Genomic DNA, 26,726 nt, shown 5'->3' with positions numbered 1-26,726 from the left:
GCTGGACTCTGCGACAATGCTCGCAGCGACGGGATGCGGTCCGCAGGCAAGCAGTGCAATGAGTCTCAACGACAACAGGCTCTGCGACGATATTCGCAGCGACACAAATCTTTCCGCACCGGGGCGATGCGCTCCGCAAGAGACGCGTCGGGTCTTGCAGCGGCAACAGGCGCTGCGACGATCTTAGCGGTGACGGGAATCTTCTCACACTGTCGACGATACGCTCTGCAAGCGAGGGATGCATGCAAAATTGGAGATCATCTTCTCCTCAAACAACAGAAAACAACCTCCAGAGGCCCCACAACTGGCTCAAGCACTCTAGGCAGGTCAGAACTCACACAGCAGAGTTCAGGGGGAAAGCTGGGGGTGAAGTCCTTTTTTTCCTGGGACTTCTTAACAGGAGGCCAGCTCTCCTCAGGCCCTTGGAGATCTCTTCAAGCAGGAGACACAGCAACAGCAAAGTCCTCTGCCTCTCCTTGGCAGAATAGCAACTGCAGGTCAGCCTACAAACACACAGCAGGGCAGTCCTTCCTCTTCAGTCTTCCAGATTTTCTCCTTGGCAGAGGTTCCTTCTTGAGTCCAGCATGATCTAAAGTTCGGGGGTATGGGTATCACTTTATATACCAATATTTTCTTTGTTCTATGAAGGCTGAGAGGCCTTTGCCTAGTCCAAACTAGTTCTGGTCAGTCCTGGAGCACTCTGTTTACAGGACTCTTTTCCTGTGAGAGAGAGGAGCAGGCTCGTCATCCACCCAGCAGGAGGTAGAGCCAGCGTAGTGGAAGGTAGGCACAGTCCTATTCAGGCCCAAGTGCTATCCCCTCCCACCACTCAAGCTGCAGATGGAGCTATTCAGACCAGTGCTGACTATTCCAGCCTCCTGGAGCCACCCCAGCCCCTGTCACTCACAAGCAAGACAGTCAATTCACAAACAGAGGCACACAGAAAGGTTAGACAAGAAAACAGCCACTTTCTAAAAGTGCTGTTTTTAAACACAGGATTTAAAAACCATCCTTCCTAAAAGATGGGTTATTAAATTCTGAGTTCAGGGATACAGACTTCAATTTTCTATCTTGCTCCTATGGAAATATATGCAGGTAAACACTATTCACAGCATTCCCCATTCTAGCCTATGGGCAAGATAGCCTTTCAATAGTGAAAAACGAAATTGGCAGTATTTCACTATCAGAGCACGTCACCCACACTAGTATCTGCTCTACCTTTCACATACACTGCACCCTGCCCAGGGGGGTACCTTGGGCCTTCCGGAGGGGTGTCCAACGTGTACAAAAAGTGAAGGGCTAGGCCCGGCCAGTGGGGACACTGGTCAGGTCAGCATGGCAGTTAGCACTGCGGTGGAAGGCCTGAGACACCATTTTAGGGCTTCTCATGTGGGTGGCTCAATCAATGCTGCAGGCCCACTAGTAGCATTTGAATCACCAGCCCTGGCAAACTCAGTGCACTTTACTAGGGACCTACTGATGAAAGAAATCTGCCAATCATAGGTGTTAATTAGACTTCTTTTATGCCAGAGAGATTTGTGGATTTCTCAGGTGAAATAGTTAGCTAAATGAACAAGCATAAACAATGTTTTGCTGAGGCGTAATTCCCTTGCAAGGAAATGTTCACACAGATAAATTATTTGCCCACAGAGGACTGGTCCATACAGAAGTCAATCTCAGGAGAGATTTTCTCTAGAAACCAGTCTTATCCTGGTTTTTACAGTAACATTTGAAAATGAGTTATGCTTTTCCGGCTCCGCGTCGGGTACACAGACATCTTTGTGGATTTGAGCCTAAATTCTCACCCCCTGTTTAAAGCTCTAGAATTCTTCAGAGCAGTGACAGCTGTGTCTGTTAACTGTGAACAGGTATAATCTTTGGCTCGAATTCCAGAGAGCAAGCTTGACTTCTCAGTGGATTAGGGAGTGCTCACTTAGTTCCACTCTGACTACCTCACTATCATTCGATCTCATTCTCACTCTGACTCACTCACCTAATCTCACTCATTCTCAGTCAGTTTTACTCATCCTCACTCAATCTCATTCAGTCTCACTCAGACCCACTCAATATTACCCAATCATTTCACTCTTACTCACCTATCACTCAATCTCACTCTGACTCCTCTTGTCTCACTCAGTCTCACTCCTTTCCACTTAGTCCCACTCATTCTGGCCCACTCAGTCTCACTCATTCTCTGACTCGCTCAGTCTCACTTACTCTCTGACTCACTCAGGATGTGACTCAATCAGACTCACTCACTAGCTCAATCTCAGTCAGCCTCACCCAGTCCCACTCATTTTCAGCCAATCAATTTTACTCTGATTCATTCAGTCTCAGTGACTCACTTGGTCACAATCATTCTTCCTCATTCAAACTCACTCTGACAAAATCAGTATCACTGATTCTCACTCATTCTGACTTGCTCAGACTATGGCTCACTCAATCTTCCACACAGTAGCACTCACTGTCATACTCCCTTATAGTTACACTCACTAGCATTAACTCACAGTAACACTCATTTTCATTCTACCTCGCAGTTACACTCACAGTCCCCTTCTCCCTCACAGTAACACTCACTGTCTTCCCTCACAGTACATTAGGTGTCATTCTATCTCACTCACTCTCCTTCCTTTTTGCTCATACTCATTCTTCCTGTCGCTCATTCTACGTCACTGACTCCTTGCACTGATTCACTCACTTTTAATCACACACAGACATACATCATAAATGAACGTGCTCTTTCTCACAGATACGCTCTTACCTGCAAACACACATTCTTACCTATCTATATGCAGAGCAGACAACATTTAAAATCTTTAAACCATTTTTTTACTTATCTTGCTGAAGTTCAGCTTGGATTCTTGCTTCTGCAATGGGGCATGACATTAAAACCTCAAACCTGTGCAGTCCTTGCTTTTTCACTCCACCCTTTCCCAACTCTGTAGCACGCTGGGAAAGGGTTGGGTGAAAGGCTGATGGGCATGTAGCTATGAGATCCATACACAGTTTGATATCAAGATAGTCAGTCAGAAAAAAACAGTGAATAGTTAAAATAAAGTTCAAAGTTCAATTACTACATGAAGATTTTAAGTTAAAATTATAATAATTGTATTAATTGGTTTTGCATTTTTATGCTTGTTTGTATTAATTGTACCTCGGATAAAGTAGAAATACTTTCTCTATCTTTTTATCTTTTTTTGTAATGTACTGTATTGATTGTGGTTTATTACATTAGTGAGAATTGTAAACACAATTTAATAAAAATGTAAGAACTTTTATTTTAACTATTCTCTGTTTTTTCTGACTGACTCTCTTGATATCAAACTGTGTATGGATCTCATAGCTGCCTTGGTTTCTACATACCTTTATTCCCTGTCCTAGGAACTAAATTATGTCAAATTCAGGGGGCCCTTGTTAACTCCCTACAATGATGAGCATGTAGCACCAGACACTGCAGTGCTTAATCCTGCAGCGTCTATGTCTACCTGTAGCTGTGACGCTTTGAACATCACAAATGGGGGTGGCACATAGGCGTGCCAGGGCCCCAAAAGCAGGGATGCAATTTCTACAACCCTAGTAATCGCTCAATGAAGGCTGGTGTTGCCACCTTTGTGCACCTGTGCCAGGCAACAGACGGAGACTGTTGCTGGACAAGGAGTTTAGCAATTGTATTATAGCAAGATTGAGTAATAGATTATTATTCCCTCTTGGTGTAATAAAAATAAACAGGCCAGAAAACAAGGTGAGGTATAGCCCCTGAGCCCTTTAGGAGGAGCCACCACTGCTTCAAATGAATTATTTGTGCATATCCACAAACTTGAAATTGAGCATGTGTTCACTGCCTTCTTCAGGTGTTCTCTCTTTTTGATGAGCACATCCCATCGCTGTGAGTTGTGATTTTACCTGTAAGTAATTATAAGTGTGAATTAGGCCTCACAAATTTTTTTAAACCTGTGAATTTTGTGAAATTTATTTGGTGCAAACTGTTTAAAATCCATGGGCATAAAAAAATATTTGCTGATGGCTAACTTACAAAAACATTACCTGAAGTAACATTTTTTGCCCACAGCAGACTGGATATATATCTTGGAAGACATTCTCTTCTCAAATCACTGTACAGATTTTTTTTATTGTCTTTTGAGCACAATGTTTGCTCTTCCATTTAAAGGTCATGAAATATAGCAGCAATTGAATTTTGGGAAATATCACGTAATGTTCATGAAATTTCACCAGGGAATTTACAGTTTCACGTAACTGATGCTATGTGCTCTCTTAAGTGTGAGTTGGTACACATATACCTTTGTAGTTCAGCCCATAAGTGATCAACTGCCCTCATAAAACCTCTAGCATGCTTAAATGGAATATTTTGTGTATGTCCACAAACTTCCAAGTTTGTGGGTTTTTACAATCTTTTGCAAATGTTCCCAACAATGTGAGATTAATTTCGTCCTAATTTCTTATGTAAATACATCAATTTATTTGTGGGCAGTAGGCTGCAGTGATTTTTTTTAATGGCTACAAATTTTACAAATTAGACTACTGCAAAATATAAAAAAATTCGGGGAGATACAAAATTATAGGGATCTAATTCACACTTGTAAATAGGTTGATTTGCAGGTAAGGATAGTAGTGGACTATTTTAAGCAACAAATCTGTTTTGGGAGACATTTTATGTAAATATATCAATTTATTTGTAGGCAGTAGGCTGCAGTGATTTTTTTAATGGCTGCACATTTTACAAAATTTACTACTGCAAAATATAACAAAATTCGGGGGCTTACAAAATTACAGAGATCTTATTCACACTTGTGAATAGGTTGATTTGCAGGTAAGGATAGTAGTGGACTATTTTAGGCAACAAATCTGTTTTGGGAGACATTTTATTCTTATACCAGTCACCTGCGGTTTTCAACTGGCTTTCGAATGGGAGTTATGCCTTGTGTTTAATTTTCGCACAAGATATAGGTAATCGAATTTTGGGAAGTTTCATATCATTTTCATTGTTAGGTGTACACATATATTTATGGGTCAGGCCATAAAACACCCTGGGCTTCATTTATGAGAAATGACGCATTGCTGCGTGAAAGCAGCGATGCGTCACTTCTCAGTGCGCACTCCTTGCGTCATGATTGATGCGTCATATTTATAATATGACGCATCATGTTGCAAGGAGTTACAAATACGTCAGTATTTCTGACGTATCTGTAGGCGCAAAAGTGACGCATTGCTGGAGTGTGTCACAAAGTGACGCAACTCCAGCAATGTGTACTTTCACATGGGCAAGTCCCATGCTGTTAGTGCCTGCTACAGTCTTACGCCTGCCATGAAGAAAGCGTTAGATTTGGACACATTAGCGGCCAAGAAATGGCGCAGTAAAATCTTATAGATTACACTGCGTCACTTCCATGACCCATTCTTGCGTCAAAACGCCCCCCTTGCATACATTATACCTCGCGCAGGTATAATGTGGTACAGGGGTTTACAAAGTGAAGCATCTACCTAGATCTGTCACTTTGTAAATATGGCGCAACAAGGGGCATTTTTTATGCCACTGGTGAGTCACAAAAAGTGACGCACCAGAGGCGTAAAAGTGACGCACAGCCTCATAAATGAGGCCCACCGTTTTTAACAGCTCTAGTATTTATTTTCGAAATTATAAAGATGATTTGGTCATGCCTGTTTCTACCTGGTAATGTGTCTCTGAGAGGTGGTGTCAGTGAAGTGCCACATAAAGGGGTGATTTTAGTTGCTGTTCTGTTCCACTGTGACCAAATAGTCCAATATGGTGTAGGTGATGCTGGCGGTGTGTCTTGGCAGCACAGATGTGTTTCAATCCAGGTTTCAAAACTGGAGGTGGCTTTACACCCCCAAAAGTTCAAACCTGGTGGTGTTTCTTTGCCTATAATGTCATTCAGCCCCAGTAAATAATTGGCTGTCATCAGACGATGTGGGGAAAGGCCATCTGGCAGCACTGCTGAACAATCGTGGAAGAGACAGATTCTGAATCACTCAAAGAAAGGGAGGATTTCTGGGGGTTCTGATGGGTGTCAGTCAGAATATCAGATATCAGAATATTTTTGTTAGAAATGGGGTGAAGCTGGGCCTGCACTGCACGGTTCCCACTAGGGGCCGCGTGAATCACCAGTGTGGTCCTGGGCCGTTGACCCGCACCTGCCCTCTTCAGCATGTCTCACCCTGGTAAGGCCCATGAGGCATCCCCCACACTGAGGGGAGTGGAGCAATTCAATGGGTAGCATGACCTGTGTCACAATAGACATCTCCCTATAAATTAATTAGATATATAAGGGATTGAGGCAAAAAGCTACCGCACCTACCATAGCAGTAGGGGCGGTTAAATATTGGTATGGTGCACAGAACCAGAAGTTCAACCCCTTTCAACTCCTAAAGGGAAAATATAGTTGATGATGTCCAATTGATGATGGACAAAGTGCTGGTATTGCTATTCTTATAGCATCCCGTGGTGTGGTTTGAAGTCTTCAAAAGGACACCATCAACTATATTGGAACTATAAATTTGAATACTGGATATCATGATATTATTGAGAACACGTTTGAATTACTGATTCGATACGGTAATTACTGAGATTCACTTCTTGATTGAGATTATGATATCAGCTGGTCTTACAAACAAAACACGTACAAAACGATAGATGGTGACATGGTTTGCATATTTTAGGGTGCTGCACCATTGTAGATTGATCTTCCTGTAAATGGTTTTCATTGTGTGAGCAGAATGGAGCCTCGGGCCACACTCCAGACCTCCTTTCTTCTCCCCATCAGTGTGCCTGCAAGACCTGCCATGCTTAACTGATCTGTTACGGTGGACCATATGTATGAGACCTCTACAGGAAGTGCAGGAGCTTGTTACTCTCTTAACTGCCCATCACCAGTACAGAGAACTGCACTTTCTCCTGCCCCTCTAGAAAGCCAGTGGGGAAGGTTGTTATCATCACTCTGCTGCAGCCCCACCGAAAGCAAATACAGCAATAACTCAACACATACATGAAGAGCAACACCCTGTGGCTTCTGGCCATCATGGTGCGGGGGGACCCTGAGCAACTTAAACTTCCATTAGAAATATCTCGAGCTACCAGACACCCAGACCCACATCAGATGTGGAGGAGGGAACATCGACCCTCAGTAAATGACAGGTACAGCGGCCATAATGGTGGAACTTCGTGCAGGTTTCTGCTCTATAAACACCCACTTCAACACTATTGCAGGCAGAAATGACTGCATGGGCAAACGCCCGAACCGTCCGGGCTTGCGGTTAAACTGGCAGGGGAAGGCATATCGGGCCTAGAGGATGGTGCTTTGACATTTGCCAAATGACTTGGTAATCTGGAACATCTCCGAAAATCTGTAGTAGTGAAAAATGATGACCTAGAAGTGCGTTCCCACAGAAATAATATCTGTATTGTGGCATAGCGGAATCCACTGACATGGGCCAGCTAGGCCACTTTGTGGAACATCTTCTTGCCGACCTCTTTGACTGACAACATTTCCCTTCCACCTTCTTGGTTGAGAGGGCAAATCAATCTCTAGCCCCACGCCCACCTCCTGGAGCTGAGCCTCGGTCCCTCATAGCCCACTATCTTAACGACAGAGAGCGGGACATGACACTCTGCCTAGAATTAGAAAACAGTCTGTTGCATTACCAGGGCTCTCCAATATCCTTTGTTCCCCAACTTCACGCTGGGAGTGCAGAAGTCAGCTGTTTACTGACACTAAGAATTTTTTGCGCAAGCAAACACTGAAGTATGGCATGCTCTATCGTCTCCAGGTGGAACTCAACCAGAAAGATGTTGTGATATTTAATTGGGATTGTTTTTTTTTTATTTGAGGTTTTTGTTAAAATGTTTTTTTAGAAAATGTTATAAATACAATTATGTTTTGGTTGAAGGTGTTTTAGAGGAAGATATTTATAATTTATACAGAATTTGATGATTAGAGATTGTAGGTAAAGAGCATTTTAAAATAAGGATTTATGAAGTTAATTACAATTTGAAATATTATTTTATTTATTTATTTAATCAGTAATTAAAAAATAGTTTTTCTTATTCTGGATTTTGGATTTGGGACTTTATAGGGTTTTGGAATGGAAGTGTTTTCATTTTAAAATGTATAACATTTTAAAATATGATAATTTTTTATTTTAAATGATTTTTTGAGTTTATTATTATTTTTTTTTTTAAGTTCCAAAAACCTTTATTGCATATAGTGAAATTACATACATTTTCACACGAGGCAACTTGTTCTGTAATGCATCTCCTCTTACAAATTTACATTCTGTATCTTAATCCCCCCTCAACTCCCACCTTCAACTCCCAGTTCCCTCCCCGCACACTTGGGATAGCAAAGTTCGACAAGTCAGATGTGTCCTTCAGCCAATGTTCAGGAGTCCACTCGCAATGCGAGATAATGTCTCTAGGTGTTCTACCATTTGCCTCTTTTTGGGCCTCTCCTCCTCCTTCCGCTCCTTCCTCTCCCGTCGTCCTCCTACCTCCCTTCACTCAGATATCCGTATACCAGTCACACGGTCACCGCCATTCATTCCTCCTGCATGCTGCCATCAGGTCCCTCCTCATTACTGCTCTACTGCAGTAGATAGTTAATTAAGGGCCCCCATATGTTACGAGGCCTCGACTTCAGTGGTAGTTGTTCTCCATATGCCTGTAGGTATTCCTGCCAAACGGACATGTCCTGAAGCCAGTCCTTAAACTCGTGGGCTCTGCCCCTACCCCATCTGCAAGCTATCTGTCGCCTCGCTAGTAGGACACCTAGCGCCAGAAATGTTTGTGTGGTGTTTTTATGTCTCCCACCAATCCCAGTAGAGCTCTGCAGAGAGTCGGAGTCAGCGTTATGCCAATCATATTAGTTATTCCAGCGAATACTTCCTCCCAGAAGATAGCTACTCGCGGGCATCTCTAAGGCACATCCTATGCAGTCTCGCTGGGGTACAGTATAGTCGGTGAAAGAACTTCTAGTGTACCAACCTAAGCCTGCAGCTACTAGATATAGCCTCCGTTTGGCGACAAGCCGCTTTCCACTGTTCATCCGTTAGGGGGCTGTCCAGGTCTGCATCCCATTCCTGGCGAGCTCGAACAGAATGAGCAAGAGGGGCGCAACGTGCACGCTTGTATAGCAGGGAAACAACATATGTTGGGGCCTCGGGCTGCAACATTAAATGTAGGGACGTAAATGTCTCCGGCTCCTGTGGAAACTCTGGAGTTAGGGCTCTGACACTTTGCCAAATGCGCGTGTACAGGAACAGATCCATGAAAGAGTATGCCCGATCACAAAAAAACTGCTCTCTCGTGCGGAATTCCCCCCCCAGGTATAGATCTCCCCATGTCCCCAGCTTCAGCCTGTCAAGCATACGATGGCAGATTTTTTAAATGGGCAATGGCGCAGTGGCACTCTAGGGAAGTACATCAGTTGTACACCCTCCGTTTTTGCTAACCAATTCCATGCTCGGACTGTGCAGTCCACCATAGAGGGGTCTGCTTTCCGCATCTTAGAAGGCGTGTACACATACTCAGCCATCGGGACAGGGGCCATGTATCCGTCCTCAACTTCAAGGTGGGGCATATACCGGGGCAGGTGAAACTAGTACATCACGAAGTGCGCCTGTGCACTGTAAAAATACTGCTCAAAGTTAGGGACATCAAACCCTCCCAGTCGGTACGGGAGCATTAGTGTAGTCAACTTCCGCCGTGCTTGCTTGCACCACATATAAAGCGTACCAACTGTGAATGGAGCGACTGAAAGAAAAAATCTCCCGGGTGGTATGGGATGTTAATAACTAAGTATAAGAAATTCCGAAGTATGTTAATTTTAATCAGCGATATTCTCCCTGCCATACAGAGGGGTAGTCTGATCCACTTGGAGATGTTATCTGTCACCTTATCCATGGCCTGTCCGTAATTAAGCCTCATTAAGGCGTCCCTATCCCTGGTGACCTGAATGCCCAGATACTTAAAATGATGTGAATCCCACGTCAGGGGGTAATCCAGCTGGTGAGGTCGGGTGTGGTCAGTCAAAGGGAATATCACTGACTTACTCCAGTTTATTTGCACTCCAGCCACTGCCCCAAACTTAGTAAATTCCCGCAGTATAGGGTTGAGATTATCTTGTGGCTTATGGACATACAACGTGATATCGTTAGCATAGAGCGACACTAGTAGCTGTCTTGTCGGGTATATGAGGCTTCTGTGGTTATGATGCTGCCGGATCTTCGCAGCAAGGGGCTCTATCCCTAAGGCGAATAAGACTGGGGAGAGTGGACACCCTTGCCTTGTGCCCCTGGCCACTGAAAACCTCGCAGACCTAGAACCGTTAAGGAGGACTCTGGCACATGGCTGAGAGTATAGTAGCTGAATCCAGTTGACAAAGGAGAAGGGCATCCCCATATGGAGTAATACCCCCAGCAGGCAGTCCCATTCAACAGAGTCGAACGCTTTGGTAGCGTCCAAAAAGACCGCCACCGCCGCGCTCTTGGGATCAATATCCTGCAGGACTGAGAAGAGAGTACGCAAATTGTGAGCTGTCGCCCGATGGGGCACAAAGCACTCCTGGTCAGGTAATACTAGCTTTTCTAAAAGTAAATTAAGTCTTGTTGCCAGTACTTTGGCCAGGATTTTTGTGTTGGTATTGAGGAGTGATAGAGGTCTATACGAATCACACATGAGCGGTGTCTTGCCAGGCTTTAATAGCGACATTATCTGAGCCTCCCTCATGGTGGTCGGTAGACAGCCATCTTCCAGAGCCTCATAGAATACAGCTTCAAGTATGGGTGCAAGGGTAGGCGCAAACGCCTTGTAAAAATCCACAGGAAGTCCATCCGATCCCGGTGCTTTACCGGATGACAGGGTCATAATGGCTTCCGTAATCTCATCGACTTCCAGATCATGTGCCAAGAACTTCGGCTGTGCGTCTCCAAGCCACTCTAGAGCTATATCTTCCAGATAGCCTCTAAGATCTAATGAAGCACCTCTATGCAACGCGGAAAGCTTAGTATAAAATCTTACCATGATATCCATTTGGCCTGGGAGATCCCTCTGCACAGTTTCCTGTTCGTCTTCCAGTTCTATTACATAATTCTGAAACCTAGGGGCTCGTATCGCGCCAGCCAGTGCTTTACCCGGCCTATCCCCCTCCCCATAGACCCGAGCCACGTGATGTTTCCCTCGACATCTGCTCTCTCTATCCGCTGCTACCTCAAATTCAGATATTTTCTCTCTCAATTTAGCACGCAGTTCCCCTGAGTGTCTGCCAGCTCCAATTTCCCTTTTCAGTGTTTTCAGTTCCACCTCCAGTTTTTGCAGATCCCGCCTGAGGTCTCTAAGTATTCCCCCCCCCCTTTGGCGATGCACCACCCACGGACTGTCACTTTAAATGCCTCCCACACCGTCGTTAAGCTGTCCACCGAGTCAATGTTTCTAGCAAAAAAGTCCTTAATATCCTGTTCCTACTCCGCTTTGAACATAGCATCTTGCAAATGACGCAGATTCAATCGCCAGTCTAAAAAGGGGGAAAGGTCAACCGGAGGATTCAGTGTCACAATTACCGGGGAATGGTCTGAGAACGTTCGGGCCAGGTGCACTGCTTTGCCTACCCGATGTACCATACCATTGGCCACAAGCACATAGTCAAGTCTAGTCCATGTATTGTGCACTGCAGAGTAGTGCGTACCCTCTCTTTCAGCAATTTCAGCAGGGTGGATGTGTTGTCAAGTGTTCAATAAATACTCTGCCTCCAACACGTCCTGCAACATGCGTTGTGCAATGGTGTAGTGTGCTGGTACTGCGTTGGAACGGTCACGAGTAGGGTCCATAACAGTATTAAAGTCACCCCCCGATATCACATAGTGGTTTCCCAGCGTGGTAAGCTTGCCTCTCAATTCAAAAAGGGAGTGTACATCATCTACATTGGGGCCATAATAATTCTTGAGAGTTCAATCTCCCCCAAAGTAAGCAGTATCGTCCCTTGGGATCAGTGTCCATTCCGCCCTGCACAAACCTTACCCCCTTTCTTACAAGGATGGCCACCCCTCTGGAGTAGCTAGAGTAGGAAGCAAAACATCTGTGAGAGGCCCAGCGTGCGGCATATGGATAGGTCCCTCCACGGGGGAGGTGCGTCTGCTGCAACAAGGCTATGTGGACTTCATGGTTCTCTATATAATTCAATACCTGCCTCCGCTTCCTAGGGTCATTGAGCCCCCTAACATTCCATGTCATTACATGCAGTTCGGTCTGACGGTCATTACTATGAGCCATGTGTCATACACCACTCTGTCAGCCAATCGCTATTATCATACCCGTCCTGCTCAATCCACTTGTGTGCCTGTGCCATCCCTTGCCCCCCGCCCACACTGGCTCCCCCCAACTCTTCTTCTCCTGTCCCTCCCCACATCACCCACACCGGCTACCCCAACTCACCAGGAACAAACAGCCCTCGCCCCCCCACTACCCTCCCCGAAACAGAGTGTCTGCACTCTCAACCATTGAACCATCTAAAAAGAAACCAACTGGGGAGAATGCCCTCAATAGGGGGCCACTAGAGGCTCCCGCCATTGCCACTCATCCTCACTATATCACCCATCCGCAGCCTCCTGGAACACAAGGGTCGGTCTGATGGGACAGAGGTGAGCGGCCAGGCGACCATCTGTGCCATCGCATCAATAATTGAGTTCATACATCACCAGTCTGCAAAGAGTCCTATAATTGCCCGGAGGCACGCCGCTGAACTCTTGGCTCCAGGCTCTCCACAATCCTCAGGAGGTACTCCTCTGCCTGTTGTGATGTGTTAAAGATATGTTAACGTCCTCTGTGATGAATCGGTAGCCTCGCCGGATACAGCATTGCGTACTGGATGCTACGGGATTGTAGCTGCTTTTTCACAGCTAAGAACTTACGTCTGGCTTCCTGCACTGCTTGGGTGAAATCAGGATAGAATGAGAGGGTGGTGTATGTTCTCGTACCTCACTTCTACTTTTTCTCTCGCTAGCCTCAGCAGTGTGTCCCTGTCACGATAGTTTAGGAACCGCATTATCACCAGGCGCGGTGAGGCACCCGGGGGAGGCCTCGTCGCCAATGAGCGGTGTGCTCTTTCGATACCCAGCTGCGCGGAGAATGAGTCCTTCCCAAACAGTTCAATCAGTAAGTGTTCCAAAAAATCTTCCAGCCTCCCCGTATTGATAGGCTCGGCCAGGCCTAGCATACGAACGTTATTTCTCCTAGAGCGGGATTCCAACTCCTCGTTCTTTTCAGCAATGACCTTTAAAAGTTTGTCCTTTTGTAGCATGTGCTGCTTGCTCGACCCCGCTCCATCTTCCAGATCCGACACCCTCTGTTCCGCCTCCTTCAGCCGCTCTTCGTGGTTATCAAGCTTCGCTACGACGTTGTCAAGCCTGTGGCTCATAGAATCTATCTTTGAGTCTATGGAGGTGAGACTTTGCTGCATGCCCACCAGCAGGGCCTTCCATCCTTCTTCCCTCGTCTCCGGAGGGTCATCTCCCCCCTGGCCCTTGGCAGCCGAGCTGGGTGTTCTGCGGGTGTCGAACTGCAATTTCGACTGCTGTGGTTCCGTCCTTCCCTTGTCGACCGGGTGTTTGCAGCTTGGGCACGGCTGATGAAAGGGGCGTAGTCCCGGTGTCCCCCAGCAGGGTACTTGCAGGCAGCCCGAAATCACCCGGGAGTTGCAGCCTCTACACAGTCCCAGTCCTCAGGCCAGGCCAAAGTAATGACAATATCCCCCGTGGCTCAGGTCCAGTCAAGTGTAAAGTGTCCTCGGCACCCAGGCAGCCCGCACTGGTCACAGGGAACCTGCGGATCTCAAGCGCCTCGGCCTCTCTGGCGTGGGGACTCTATTATCTCCTGGGGCCGGCGTCACTCCCGTTTCCAAAATGGCGGCCCTCTCTTTCCCTCCAGGATGCCCCCGTGGCACCAACCTGGCTCCAATATGCATAGCGGGGGGAGAGGTCTCCTCTGAATGCCAGTAGTCCCACTTCTGCCGCTGGGGTCCAGCTTAGCGTCAGGTTATAAAATGGCGGCCTCTGCTCGATGTCTCGCCGCTATCTGCCCTCTCTATAGGCCTCCCCCTCCAAGTGCCACCACGCCAGCTCAGTCTGTTCCTGGGCCCCTCCGCTGTCGCAGAGCCTCCACTCGTACTGCCTCCGTCTGCCCTCACCTTCTTACACTGTCAGGGCCAGAGCCTCTCTGCCACCTTTCAGCTGCCTGTATCCCAGCTTGGGGGCACCACCAGAGTGCAGGGGAGCCCACAATGCCACATTCGATGCTGCGCCAGGTGCCAGATCAACGCGGGCGACCTCCGCTGGGGTGGATAGGCAGGCCTCCAGGTCTCACGGCCTCACTTGGGATCTTCTGTTGTGTCGCATTCAGGCCCGTGCAGCAGCGGCCTCGGGTGATCCTTGTGGCCTCAGCAGCCCTCCAGCGCGGTCAGCCCACTTCGCCCGCCGCGCCTTTCACCAGCGCATAACTTCAGCGAGGCTCGGTGCGTCGGTCTCAAATTTGCTCCGCTGCCGCAGTAGACTGTCTGGGGTCTATCGGTAATGGTTGCGGTTCAACATTTAGTGGCAGGTTGAGGATTATGAAGATTAATTTGCCGGTTCGTCGGGAGATCTACACCAGTGCGGCCATCGCAGTCTGGTGCCACCTAGCGCCCTCCTTTTGAGTTTATTATTAAGGTTTTCTTTGGGAAGTTGGAATTAATAAGGGTTTCAGATAGGGAGTGTTTTAAAAAAGTGCTTTTTTAAAGTATTTTAATGTGATAATGTTAAAAAATATTCATTATTTGAAATAATATTTTGGTTTGCTTTTTCCAGGCTGATGTATTTTTTTGTAGTGGTTTTGGTAGTGCATTTATTTTATTTATTTTAATTGGGAGAGCTAGGCATTAATAGTTATAATTATTGAACTAATGAATTAAACATTGAAAAATAATTATGTTTATATATCAATTGGTTAGTGGGTTTATATCCCAGTGCCATATATGTGTTGGTGTCATGAGCATGGATGTTTGTAGAATTGGCTGTCCATAATAACGAGGCCACCAACCCTTATTTGCGTTCTGGCAAACAATTTTAGGGTTATTGGCAAGGTTGCGAAGGGTTGCTTTTTCTTTGACAGTCATGTTGGAATGTTTGGATTTATGTTGACATTTTAATAAAGAGAGGTCTCTTTTCACCAAGTTTTCAAAAAGATCCAAGCTTTTGTGACTTATTGGAGGTAAGAATGTACTTTTGGGTCTTAATCCTTTGAGGAGATGGTCATCATCAGGCTCAGCCACCATTACAACATTTTCAAAATAATTCTTTAATCGTAGGTTCCTCATGCATTTGAAGAAACTAATTTCGAGTTCCAGGGTATTGGATGATGTAGTTGGAACAAATGATTGTCCCTTTTGTAAGGTGCGTATTTCAAAAGTTGACAATTGTTGAGAGGAAATATTGATGACCAGATTGTCTTGATCTCCAGGGACTGAAAATCTTTTGGTTTCCTCCTTATGGATCTCTGCCTCACGACCTGCAGATAATATTAGGTGGCAACCAGTGTACTAACTCATTAGGTAGCCAGTCAAATACTTCAGGGTTGTCAACGCAACTGCCGTAGATTGAACATAATGTGAAGGAAGAGAAATCAGAAGACCTACACCCAACAATAACCCAGCGACCTAAAGGATCATCCTGAATTTGATAAAATTGTAGCTTATTGTGATGGGCTAAAATTGCGACCCCCGTGTACGGGTCCCTTGTGTCATACCCCCAATTAATCTATGGCCTAAATTCTTTAACAGACCCTTTCGTGCCTCCTCTATATGAAACAGATGATATCGGCATGCAGCAATTGAAGTCCTTGAGAAACCTTTTGTCTTTTCTTAGAATCGTTAAGCCCGCAAATATGTAATGTGGTGATTTGTAATTTCCCCCTTCCTGTTATTCTACCCACAATAGTCCCTTTGGCTCAATACAATTCTGCCATTTATTGACAAGCCCTATAACTTGGCAGAAAAGCTGACAATAACAAATCATGTGATCCTTCAATCAAAAACAAGTCCTTGTGTGTCATCATCCCACCCCCTACCCGGAACCAAACCACACCACCCTCTAGCCCTCAACAACTAGGCAACTAGGCAATGCCTGAATGATGGGGATTTGACCAACCCCCACCACCCCCATGCCAGTGAGAGAAAAAAAAACCTTGATAAAAAACACTAAATGCGTGATAAACAAATCACCATTATGAATTTCATTTAGATAGGCTGCTACTACCTTCTCCATGATCAAGTTCTTTTAAGTATTCCTGCGCTTGGATCTCAGAAGTGAAACTGCGCATTTGCCCATTGACAATAACTTTTAATCCGGCAGGATTTTGAAGAAAGACCACTGACCCTATTTTTTGAAAAGGGGACTATAGTTGTCGGAGACGCCATCTTCGCTGCACTGTTGCGTGCGCAAAAGAAATCAGGTTTAACAAAAAACAACACTTCCTCATGCTAGTTTTTAGCATTTGGGTGAGCTTGATCATAGACAAATTGCTGCAGCATTAAATTACTAAAGTACACCAGCATTGTTCTAGATCTTTCAGTTTCACTCCTGGGATTTTTCATCTGCATTAGGGGAAACCAGTGAGCCCTTTGTATTTCCATATCCAAGTCCCATTTAATCTGGTCTGGAAATGCTGCCTTTAGCAGATTCACCATAAAAGGTCCTGGTATTGCCCCCTCCACCCCTTCCAGAATTTTCAAAAATAACAAAAAACTCAGAATATCAGCATCATTTGGATCGAGAAACCTTAGCTGGGTGGCCAAATAATCCCATTTCAGTTGTTGACTGTAACTTTCTTTGTTCCCTTTCTTCTTTCTTCACATATATCTCTTTAGCTGCGTTAATCATAGATTCTCCATTAAGTTACTACCATTAGTGTCTGAGAGGTCATCATTGCTTAATGAGGTGTTGTCATGACTGGAGGAATCTAACCCATCAGTTAATGAAAATATTCTTTCGCCGGGCAGATTGGGGGAGAGGGCTCCTCCTTGTTGAAGGCCATCAAATAGAGGCCTAGAGCTACTGGGAGTGATCGATTTCAATCTACCAGTGTCCTTATTTTCATCCCTTACCACCATCGCTCCCTGAAAGGGGTCTTCGGTCAGGGAATCACCAGACGTTGCATCTGTGCTGTTTTTAGAATTATCCTGCAATACATCCAGTGATCCTTGTGTCAGGGGGATTACCAGGGGACGGTTCCAGACTTACTTCTGGGATGTTACTGCAGCTGATATTCCCTACTCCATCACAAATCCCACTCATGGGGGTCTTAGTTCCACCCTTGTCATCCGCCCCAGCCTCATGCATATTATTTTGGAGATCTATTACAGGGGGGATTGCGAATATGGTTGCGATAGAAGTTTGTAAAGACCCATCTGCTGTGTCATGTCTTGTCCTTGCGGATGTTTTTTTTGCCACGTATCTCCTGTTTGCCTTTATAGAGACCATCTCGCTGGTTACTTATTTTTTAGGGCTCAGTTGCCTTCAATGGCGGGTTTCCTGCTGCCACATCCTATGGTGGCGGCAGCCCTGCTAATAGTATAACCAGTGACCGGAAGACCTGCTCATGCGTCTTCGATGATTTGGTGCCCCAGCCCATCATACCCACGGTAGGGCAAGGTCTCCTACTCTGTGATGCCCACCAACAGTAGCAGGCAGTGAGGCAATACAGCCAAGCCGTGATGCCAGCAACCTGTCAGAACAACCCAGAGTGCTCAATCCAGTGATACAGTGCGGTGCAGCCCATGCCGGGTAGTCGAGGTTCGTATTGCCGAGTCATGGGTGGCGCGGTCCACACCTCCTTCTTATGCTATATTATGCTATGCATATTTTAAAATCTGCTAATAATATTTAATTTTCTAAACAATCGCTGATCTCTGTGTGAGGTTCACAACTTGGTTAGGGGATATAATTGTTGTAGGTAATTTCAACTATGTCATGACTAACTCTGAAAAAAGATCACTCAAGCTATACTTCTTATCCTGCTGTTCATAAACATTATCGTAGTGGTGATATGGTTCTGGCACCACAGAAATCATTTCTAATGTTAATGTCCCGAAACAATGTCAGACCACAACACCTGTTGTATGACTACTAAGGAGAAATTGATGTATGATAGATCCCGGAGATGGATGTTTGAGTGCTGCTTGAGGAAGTTGTGGAAGAGCAGGGCCTGTGCCAACACCCCCTGTGACAGTTCTCCTGTCCAGATTGCCCGGAGTCTGCTACCCTCTGCTACCTGTCTACCTGCTTCCCTTTTTTGTGCCTCCCCTGCTCGTTTTTTTCTCAGTTTTGACTTTTCTGCTCATTTTTCTGCCCCCTGTTTTGCCTTTTCTTATCGTTTTTCTGCCTTCTGTTTTGTCTTTCTGCTCTTTTTTTCTGTCTTCCATTTTACCCCTTTCTGCTGTTTTGCCTTTCTTGCTCCTTTTTCTGCTCTCCGTTTTGCCTTTTCTGCTTATTTTTCTGGCCTCAGTTTTCCCCTCTTCAACTCTGTTTTGTATTTGCTGCTTGTTTTTCTGTCTTCTGTTTCTGCCCTCTGTTTTTGCCTTTTCTGGAAATATTTCTGCCTTCTGTTTTGCCCTCTACTGCTCTGTTTTGCCTTGTCTGCTTGTTTTTCTGCCATCTGTTTTCCCTTTTTCTGCTTGTTTCTTCCCTCTTCCCACCGTTTCCCTCCCCCTGCAATTTCCCCCTTCCCATCCCCCAGCGTCCCTCCCCCCCAGGACCTACTAAATAGAGGCTGCACCATGACCACATTGTGCAAGTCATCATGCCAGCTCCCTCTGCGACAGTTCTACTGTTCACTTTTTTTTTGTCCTCATTTAAAGATAATATGCTTCCATAAAAAACAAGAAAGATAGTTCTTTTCTGACCCCTTCAAGTGTCTGAAGGGTGAACTTTTAATTACTGGTCCGGTTTCAACCCCACAGAGGAGAAAGGATACTATGTATCTCCTTCAACCATTTCTTTAGGGTTTCAGAACCTCAAACTTGAAAAGGAAAGCGGCCCTTATATTCTCACTTGCCAGTGAGTGGCCCTTTTCAGACTAGTCCCCGGGACCATATCTGAAGCATATTATTAATCATAGGACCCAGAAACACAGAGATCTACTTAACAATTAAAGAAACGTAAACCATAAAGTAGACTATTTAAAACCCAGTTCCTCATAATATATGTCGAGCCCCTGTCTCAACCCACTTTTCCCAGATTTCCCAATATTTGGGCTTTTTTGTAAAATTGCCTGCTTGATCCAGACGTGGTGTCCTCTGAATGGAATAGATCCATTCATTCTCTGTGGGAGGGCATGCTAATATCCATTTATACATCATTCCCTTCGAGCTTGAAGAATCAGGGTAAAAAACAAAGCTTTATGCTTCTTTGTTAGTATTAAATCACCCCCCCCCCCAACTAGGAGGTATCCCAAAAATTACTGATTTAGAAATTAGTTTTATTTCCATGCCCATAACATCTGATATGGTCTTACCCACTTTGTTCCAGAATTCAAATATTACCGGACAGCTCCAAAACATATGGACCTCGTTAGCGTTATCTTCTCCACATTTGGGGCATTTCTTGATCTCCCAATGTCCCATCTTTGAGATTTTCTGCGGGGTCCAATATGCTTTATGAGCTGTAAAAAGGTGAATCTTTTCTAATGGTGCGGCATTTTTCTGTACATGACCAGAGAAGTGACATTGATACTTGCCCCATAGATTCGAGATCTTCATCTGGCAGGTCCTTCTTCCAAATTTCCATAATTGAGGCCTGCTCCTCTTCTCCATTTTGTACCAATAGCCAGTACCAATCTGCCACCTCCTTTCCCTTATTGCTTTTAGAGCAAATCTTTAGTGGTAAATACGAATTGCCTTTCAGATCTTTTCCAACTGCCTTTATCCAACTTGTTAATTGGTAGTATTTAAACTTTGAAATCAAGTTTACAGTTACAGCTGATAAATGCGGCCCCAAGAGAAAATTCCACAGTTTCTCAGAGGTAGCACCAATGCATCTGTTAAGCATGCTGGTATCCCCGGAGAATTCCAAATCGGGGTTATATCATTATAATATGGAATTTTTAAGAGGCGACTTGCAACCAAAGTTTTACAGATGTCAGCAGAATCTTCAATGTAACTTTTTTTTTAATTTAGGGTTACCAAATTTTAGAAGAAAACCATCAGCTTGTTGAGATAGTGCCCATGTAAGTGCTTTAAAAAGGGGGGAGAGCGCACTGTGTTCCAGCATTAATTGTCAGAATTTTTTTAACTGAAATGCACACATATGCAAATAAATATCCGGGCTAGCAATTCCACCATACTCTTTTTTCTTTCTAAGTTTTTTCTGGGAAATCCTAGGACTCTTATTTCCCCATATAAACTTTGTAAAAAGGCCCTGCGCCTTCTTAAACCAAATTTTTCGGAACTCAAGGGGAATAGTATTAAATGAAAAGGTGTATTTAGGGAGAATCAACATGTTTATTAAATTGGATTTGCCCAGAAAAGAAAGAGATATAGCCCCCCAGGAATTTAGGAGTCAACTTACTTCTTTTGTTATCTTGTCGAAATTAACTTGAGTAATTTTGTCTATGTTGTGGGTATTTGAATTCCCAGGTATCTTATCTCTTTCCTTTCGTAGGTGCTTACAAATTCTGTATTCCATTTCATTAACTCTGTTTTTGTTGGTTTAACAGATATCCTGAGACCTTTCCAAACCTCTCTATCTCCAGCCATATTTCTGGGTAAGATTTTTCTATATCCCCCGTGTATACAATAAGGTCGTCAGCATACAACCCTATTTTTTTCCCATCTGTTATAGCTAAACGGGATGATATTTCGCGATTTTCTTAATTTAAAAGCTAAGGGCTCGATATACATGTTAAAAAGTAACGGGGAAAGAGGGCACCCCTGTTTGGTCCCTCTTTTAATTTGTATTGCTCAAGTTATGTTCCCATTAACCAGGATTTTAGCGGAGGGTTTTCTGTAGATGTATTTAATTGCTGCTAAGCAATTCTCCCCCAAATCAAAACGCTGTATTACTTTAAATAAGAAGTTCCAATAAACTCGATCAAACGCCTTGGTGGCATTGAATGTCATTACCGCCAGAGGGGACTTGTATGTTTGTGACACATCTATAGCACCAATAAGATCCTGAGTCAGCTCACTTAATTGTCTCCCCTTCATGAACCCTTTTTGGCCCGAATGTATAAGTGACCCTAATACTTTGTCTAATCGTTGTGTTATAACCTACGTGTAGATTTTATGGTCGCAGTTCAACAGCGAGATTGGACGGTTAGATTCACAATCTCGCGGATTTTTGTTAAGTTTTAAAAGGATTATTATTGTTGCTTCTGCCCAAGTTACTGGAGGGCTCTTTCCTTCTATGAAAGAGGAGTTAAATAGTTGTAGTAGGAAAGGTGTTAATTCATCCTTTAAGATCTTATAGATCTCATTAGGGATAGAATCTGGGCCGGCAGCTTTCCCCTTTTTTAAGGTAAACGTCGTTTACAACGCTGTGTTTACACCGCATGACCTTAACCACGCTGCTATTACAACGCAAGTTGGTTAAGGAATATTGTAATTTTATATTCCAACACCTTCCCCACTGATACGTGGACTGGTGTTGGAATATAAAATTATAATATTCCACAATCCGCGCCCTCCAACGCAAGTCGTTGTAACGACTTGCGTTGTAATCACCGCGTTGTAAAGTACCGCGATCTAAAAGATCGCGTTGTACTGACGTACATACTTTTTTAAGGAGTTAACTACTTGGTGTAGTTCCTCCAGTGAAAAGGGGCCATTTATGACTTCTCTGTCGTCGGAGAGTGGGGAGATCCATCTCTAATAGAAATTCTTCCATGCAGGCTTCATCTATGATCTCATCTTCTGTGAACAATTTATAAAAAAAAACACTTTCTGTGACTACCCTACCATTATTAGGAAGTCGTATGTCTTTTATCCAGTTTCTTGTTTGTTCTGTCTTTGTTTTCCACGTGAGAATCTTGCGACACCCTACGCCGTACTCATGGTGTGCCAGTCCCACTTGTGGGACACCCCCGCGCCGCACGGCCACCAGCTGCTGCGTGTGCCCCATTGCCTGCCGCTACTGACTCGCTGCCTGCCTCGCTGCCGTTGACCACGCCCCCTCCTCCGAGCGGCGTGGTCCGTGCTTGCCTGCCGGTTTTCCTTTACTGCTCTTAGTTTTTGCTCTTGTTTTTATCCCTATTTGTGCCTTGTTTCTCGGTTTTTGTGCCCGTGTTTATCGTTTTCCTTCCTGTTTGCCCGCCTACCTCGCCGCCCTCCGCTCCCCCTCCCCGCTTCCCGCCACCGCCGCTTACCCCGCCCCTTTTTCTCTTCTGTACCCTCCCCGCTCCCGCCTCCCAGCTGCTCCGCCCACCCGCGCACCTCGCCTTATATGGCGACCGTGCCAACGTGCAGCGGTCACGCGCAGCGGGCGCGCCGATTGTGCGCCGAAGGCGTGCCATAGGTAAGCCCGTCTATGCCCGTCCGCGCCTGGACCGCGCCCAGTGCCAGGACCCCTGGCCCTCGAAGACCCCGACCGACCCGCCTGACGTACACCGCCGCCACCCTCATCGCACTCAACACCGACCGAGTCCCAGGATGCTGCAGAGCCACCCCACGACGCGTCCACGGACCCTTCAGCTGCAACACCTGCAAGTTCACCTGCATCCGGACCTGCCCGACACCAGCACCTACCATGCCGAACACCAGCAGCAACCACCTCAAGTGCATCCTGCTCAACACCCGCTCTGTCCACAGACACGCCATCGAACTCTGGAACCTCCTCGACACCACAGCCCCTGACGTTGCCTTCATCACGGAGACCTGGATGAACGCCTCCTCAGCGCCCGACATCGCCATCGCCATCCCAGAAGGATACAAGATCACCCGGAAGGACCGCAACGCCAACCAGGTGGGAGGAGGCATCGCCATCATCCACAGGAACACCATCCGCATCACGACCAGCACCGACAACACCCCACCCTCCGCCGAACACCTGCACTTCCAGATCCACACCGACCCGAAGACCACCCTCAGAGGCACCCTGATCTACCGACCTCCGGGACCACGCACTCAATTCAGCGAGGACATCACCGACTTCGTCAGCCCGCACGCCCTCCCCTCCGCTGACTACATCCTCCTGGGGGACTTCAACTTCCACCTGGAGAACAACAACGACTGCAACACCAGCACCCTGCTCGACAACCTCGCCAACGTTGGACTCAAGCAGCTGGTGTCCACCCCCACCCACCTCGCCGGACACACTCTCGACGCCATCTTCTCATCCAGCAAAGACATCGCCTTCAGCCACGCCACAGAACTCCACTGGACAGATCACAGATGCATCCACTTCACCTTCAGAAGAATGACGACCCACCACCACCAGCAACAGGTTGCCCGAAGAAGCTGGAACAAGATCACGGCCGACCAGCTCGCCGCCTCCCTGAGCCAGCACCGTCCGGCCAGCGCAGCGAACCCCAGCCAGGCCGCCGACAACCTCACGAAGTGGATCATCAACTGCGCGGACGAACTCGCCCCACTGAGGACCCCGCCCAGCAGACCCGGCAGCAAGAAGGCCCCATGGTTCACCGACGAACTCAAGAGCTCCAAGAAGAACTGCCGAGCCCTCGAGAAAGCCTGGAGAAGGGAACCCACGCCGGACAACAGGACCACCCTCAAGCTCGCCACCCGGAAACACCACCAACTGATCCGCATCGCCAAGAAAACGGCTTTCAAAAACCGACTGGACAACAACGCACACAACTGCAAGGAACTCTTCAACATCGTGAAAGAGCTCTCCAACCCCAACGCCGGAAACAACGACATCACCCCTTCGCAAGACCTCTGCAACTCCCTCGCCTCCTACTTCCACAACAAGATCGCGGACATACACTACAGCTTCAGCACTCAACCGACGCACGCCACGACCGCAGCAACGCCACCCACCACCACCCTCCGCGCCTGGACCCCGGTCAACACCGAAGACACCGTCCACACGATGAACTCCGTCCACTCCGGATCTCCGACCGACCCCTGCCCTCACCACGTCTTCAACAAAGCCGACGCTATCATCGCACCCCACCTGCGGGACATCATCAACACCTCATTCGACTCCGCCACCTTCCCTGAGAGCTGGAAGCACGCCGAGCTCAGCGCTCTACTGAAGAAACCTACAGCAGACCCCACCGAACTCAAGAATTACCGCCCCATCTCTCTACTCCCGTTTCCAGCCAAAGTCATCGAGAAGACCGTCAACAAACAGCTGGCCACCTTCCTCGAGACGAATGGATCCCTCGACCCATCGCAGTCCGGATTCCGGGCCAACCACAGCACCGAGACCGCCCTCATTGCCGCCACTGACGACATCCGAGCCCTGATGGACAACGGGGAAACAGCAGCCCTCATCCTCCTAGACCTCTCCGCGGCTTTCGACGCGGTCTGCCACCGCACCCTAGTGCAGCGCCTCAGCAACGTCGGAATCCAGGAGAAGGCGCTGGAATGGATCGTCTCCTTTCTCGACGGAAGAACACAAAGAGTCCGCCTACCATCGTACATGTCAGAGGCCACCAAAGTCATCTGCGGCGTCCCTCAAGGATCCTCACTGAGCCCGACTCTCTTCAACGTCTACATGAGCCCCCTCGCGGCCATCGCACGCCAACACAACCTCAACATAATCTCCTACGCCGACGACACCCAGCTGATCCTCTCCCTGACCAACGACCCCGCCGCCGCCAGAGCCAACCTGCACGAAGGGATGAGAGAGGTAGCCGAGTGGATGACGACGAGCCGCCTGAAGCTGAACACAGACAAGACGGAGGTCCTCATCCTAGGCTCCTCACCCTCCACCTGGGACGACTCCTGGTGGCCCCCCGCCCTGGGCACCGCTCCCAAACCAACGGACCACGCACGCAACCTGGGTTTCATCCTGGACTCCTCCCTCTCCATGACCAGGCAAGTCAACGCCGTCTCCTCGTCGTGCTTCAACATCCTGCGCATGCTTCGGAAGATCTTCTGGTGGATCCCCACAGAGAGCAGGAAGACCGTCACCCAGGCCCTCGTCACCAGCCGACTGGACTACGGCAACGCACTCTACGCCGGAACCACCGGCAAGATCCAGAAGAGACTCCAGCGCATCCAGAACGCCTCAGCCAGACTCATCCTCGACATCCCACGACACAGCCACATCTCCGGACACCTAAGAGACCTGCACTGGCTCCCGGTCAACAAGAGAATCACCTTCCGCCTCCTTACCCACGCACACAAAGCTCTCCACGACCAAGGCCCGAGCTACCTCAACAACCGAATCAACTTCTACGCTCCCAAACGCCACCTCCGATCCACCAGCCACGCCCTCGCCGCCGTCCCACGCATCCGCAGAGCCACCACAGGAGGAAGATCCTTCTCCTACCTGGCCGCCAAGACCTGGAACTCCCTCCCGGCCGACCTGCGCCTGACCCAAGACCACCTCTCCTTCAGGAAGAAGCTCAAGACCTGGCTGTTCGAGCAGTAGCAGCACCCCCCCCCCCCCCAAGCGCCTCGAGACCCTACGGGTAGGTAGTGCGCTCTATAAATGTCCTTTATTGATTGATTGAGTTTACTGGCATCCCATTTTTTTTAAGTATAGCTTCTAGATAGTTAGCTAGTTTACATTTAGCAAATGTTAAGTTGTTTGTAGTAGTCAAATTCTCCCTATCCCCCTCCAAACTATCAGACAGTCTCTGTATCTCAATTTCCAGTTTTTCAGTCTCCTCTTTTATTTTCTTTGCTTGTGCCCAGGATATACTTGTTAACACCCCCCTCAGAACTGCTTTATATGTATCCCATACAGTTTTAATAGGTGCAGTATGTAAGTTTAGATCAAAACATTCTTTAGTTTCGGCTTTCAACCTTTCGATTATGTCTTGCTCCAATAATAATACTCGATTAATAGTATACCTTCTATATGACTGGGTCTTACAGACAGCTATTTTCAAACTTACAGTCGAATGGTCGGACATATGCTCAGGGACATGGCTAACTTGACTAATGTTTTGTCTTGCTTTTATCCTGACCAAGAAAAAGTCGATCCTCGGCCTATGCCCATATTTTTTATTATAAAAGGTGAATTTCCCACCCTTAACTTTAGATTTATTGACCAAGTCACTCCAGATGTCTATTAAGCCTAAATCGAGCATTACCTGCTTTAAAGTTTTTCTCATTTTTTGTGTGTTGGAAATAGCTCTGAGAGAGGTCGAGTCCTTGCTTAGATTGAGCACCAGGTTAAAATCCCCTCCTAAGATTATGTAATTATCAACTTCTACTAAATGAGGTATCAAGGCATACAGGGGGGCTGGATCATCAATATTGGGACCATAATAGCTTGCTAACGTAAATCCAACTCCACTGATCTTTATTTTAGCAACTGCCCATCTTCCTCCTGGGTCCACTATACCCTCTTCGACTACAGCAGCAGCTGATTTTTTACTTAGGATAGCAACTCCTTTAGTTATACATGTCTGATTTGTACATATAAAATGTTACACCCAATTCTGTTGACTTAAAATTGAGACCCATTCTTCTTTTATTAGATGGGATTCTTGAATAAGGAAGATTTTGCTCTCTGATAATCTCAAATATTCCAAAATCGTA

This window comes from Lissotriton vulgaris, chromosome 10 (assembly GCF_964263255.1).
Source record: "Lissotriton vulgaris chromosome 10, aLisVul1.2, whole genome shotgun sequence".
NCBI classification, from domain to species: Eukaryota; Metazoa; Chordata; class Amphibia; order Caudata; family Salamandridae; genus Lissotriton; species Lissotriton vulgaris.
Note: the sequence above shows the minus strand (reverse complement) of the source record.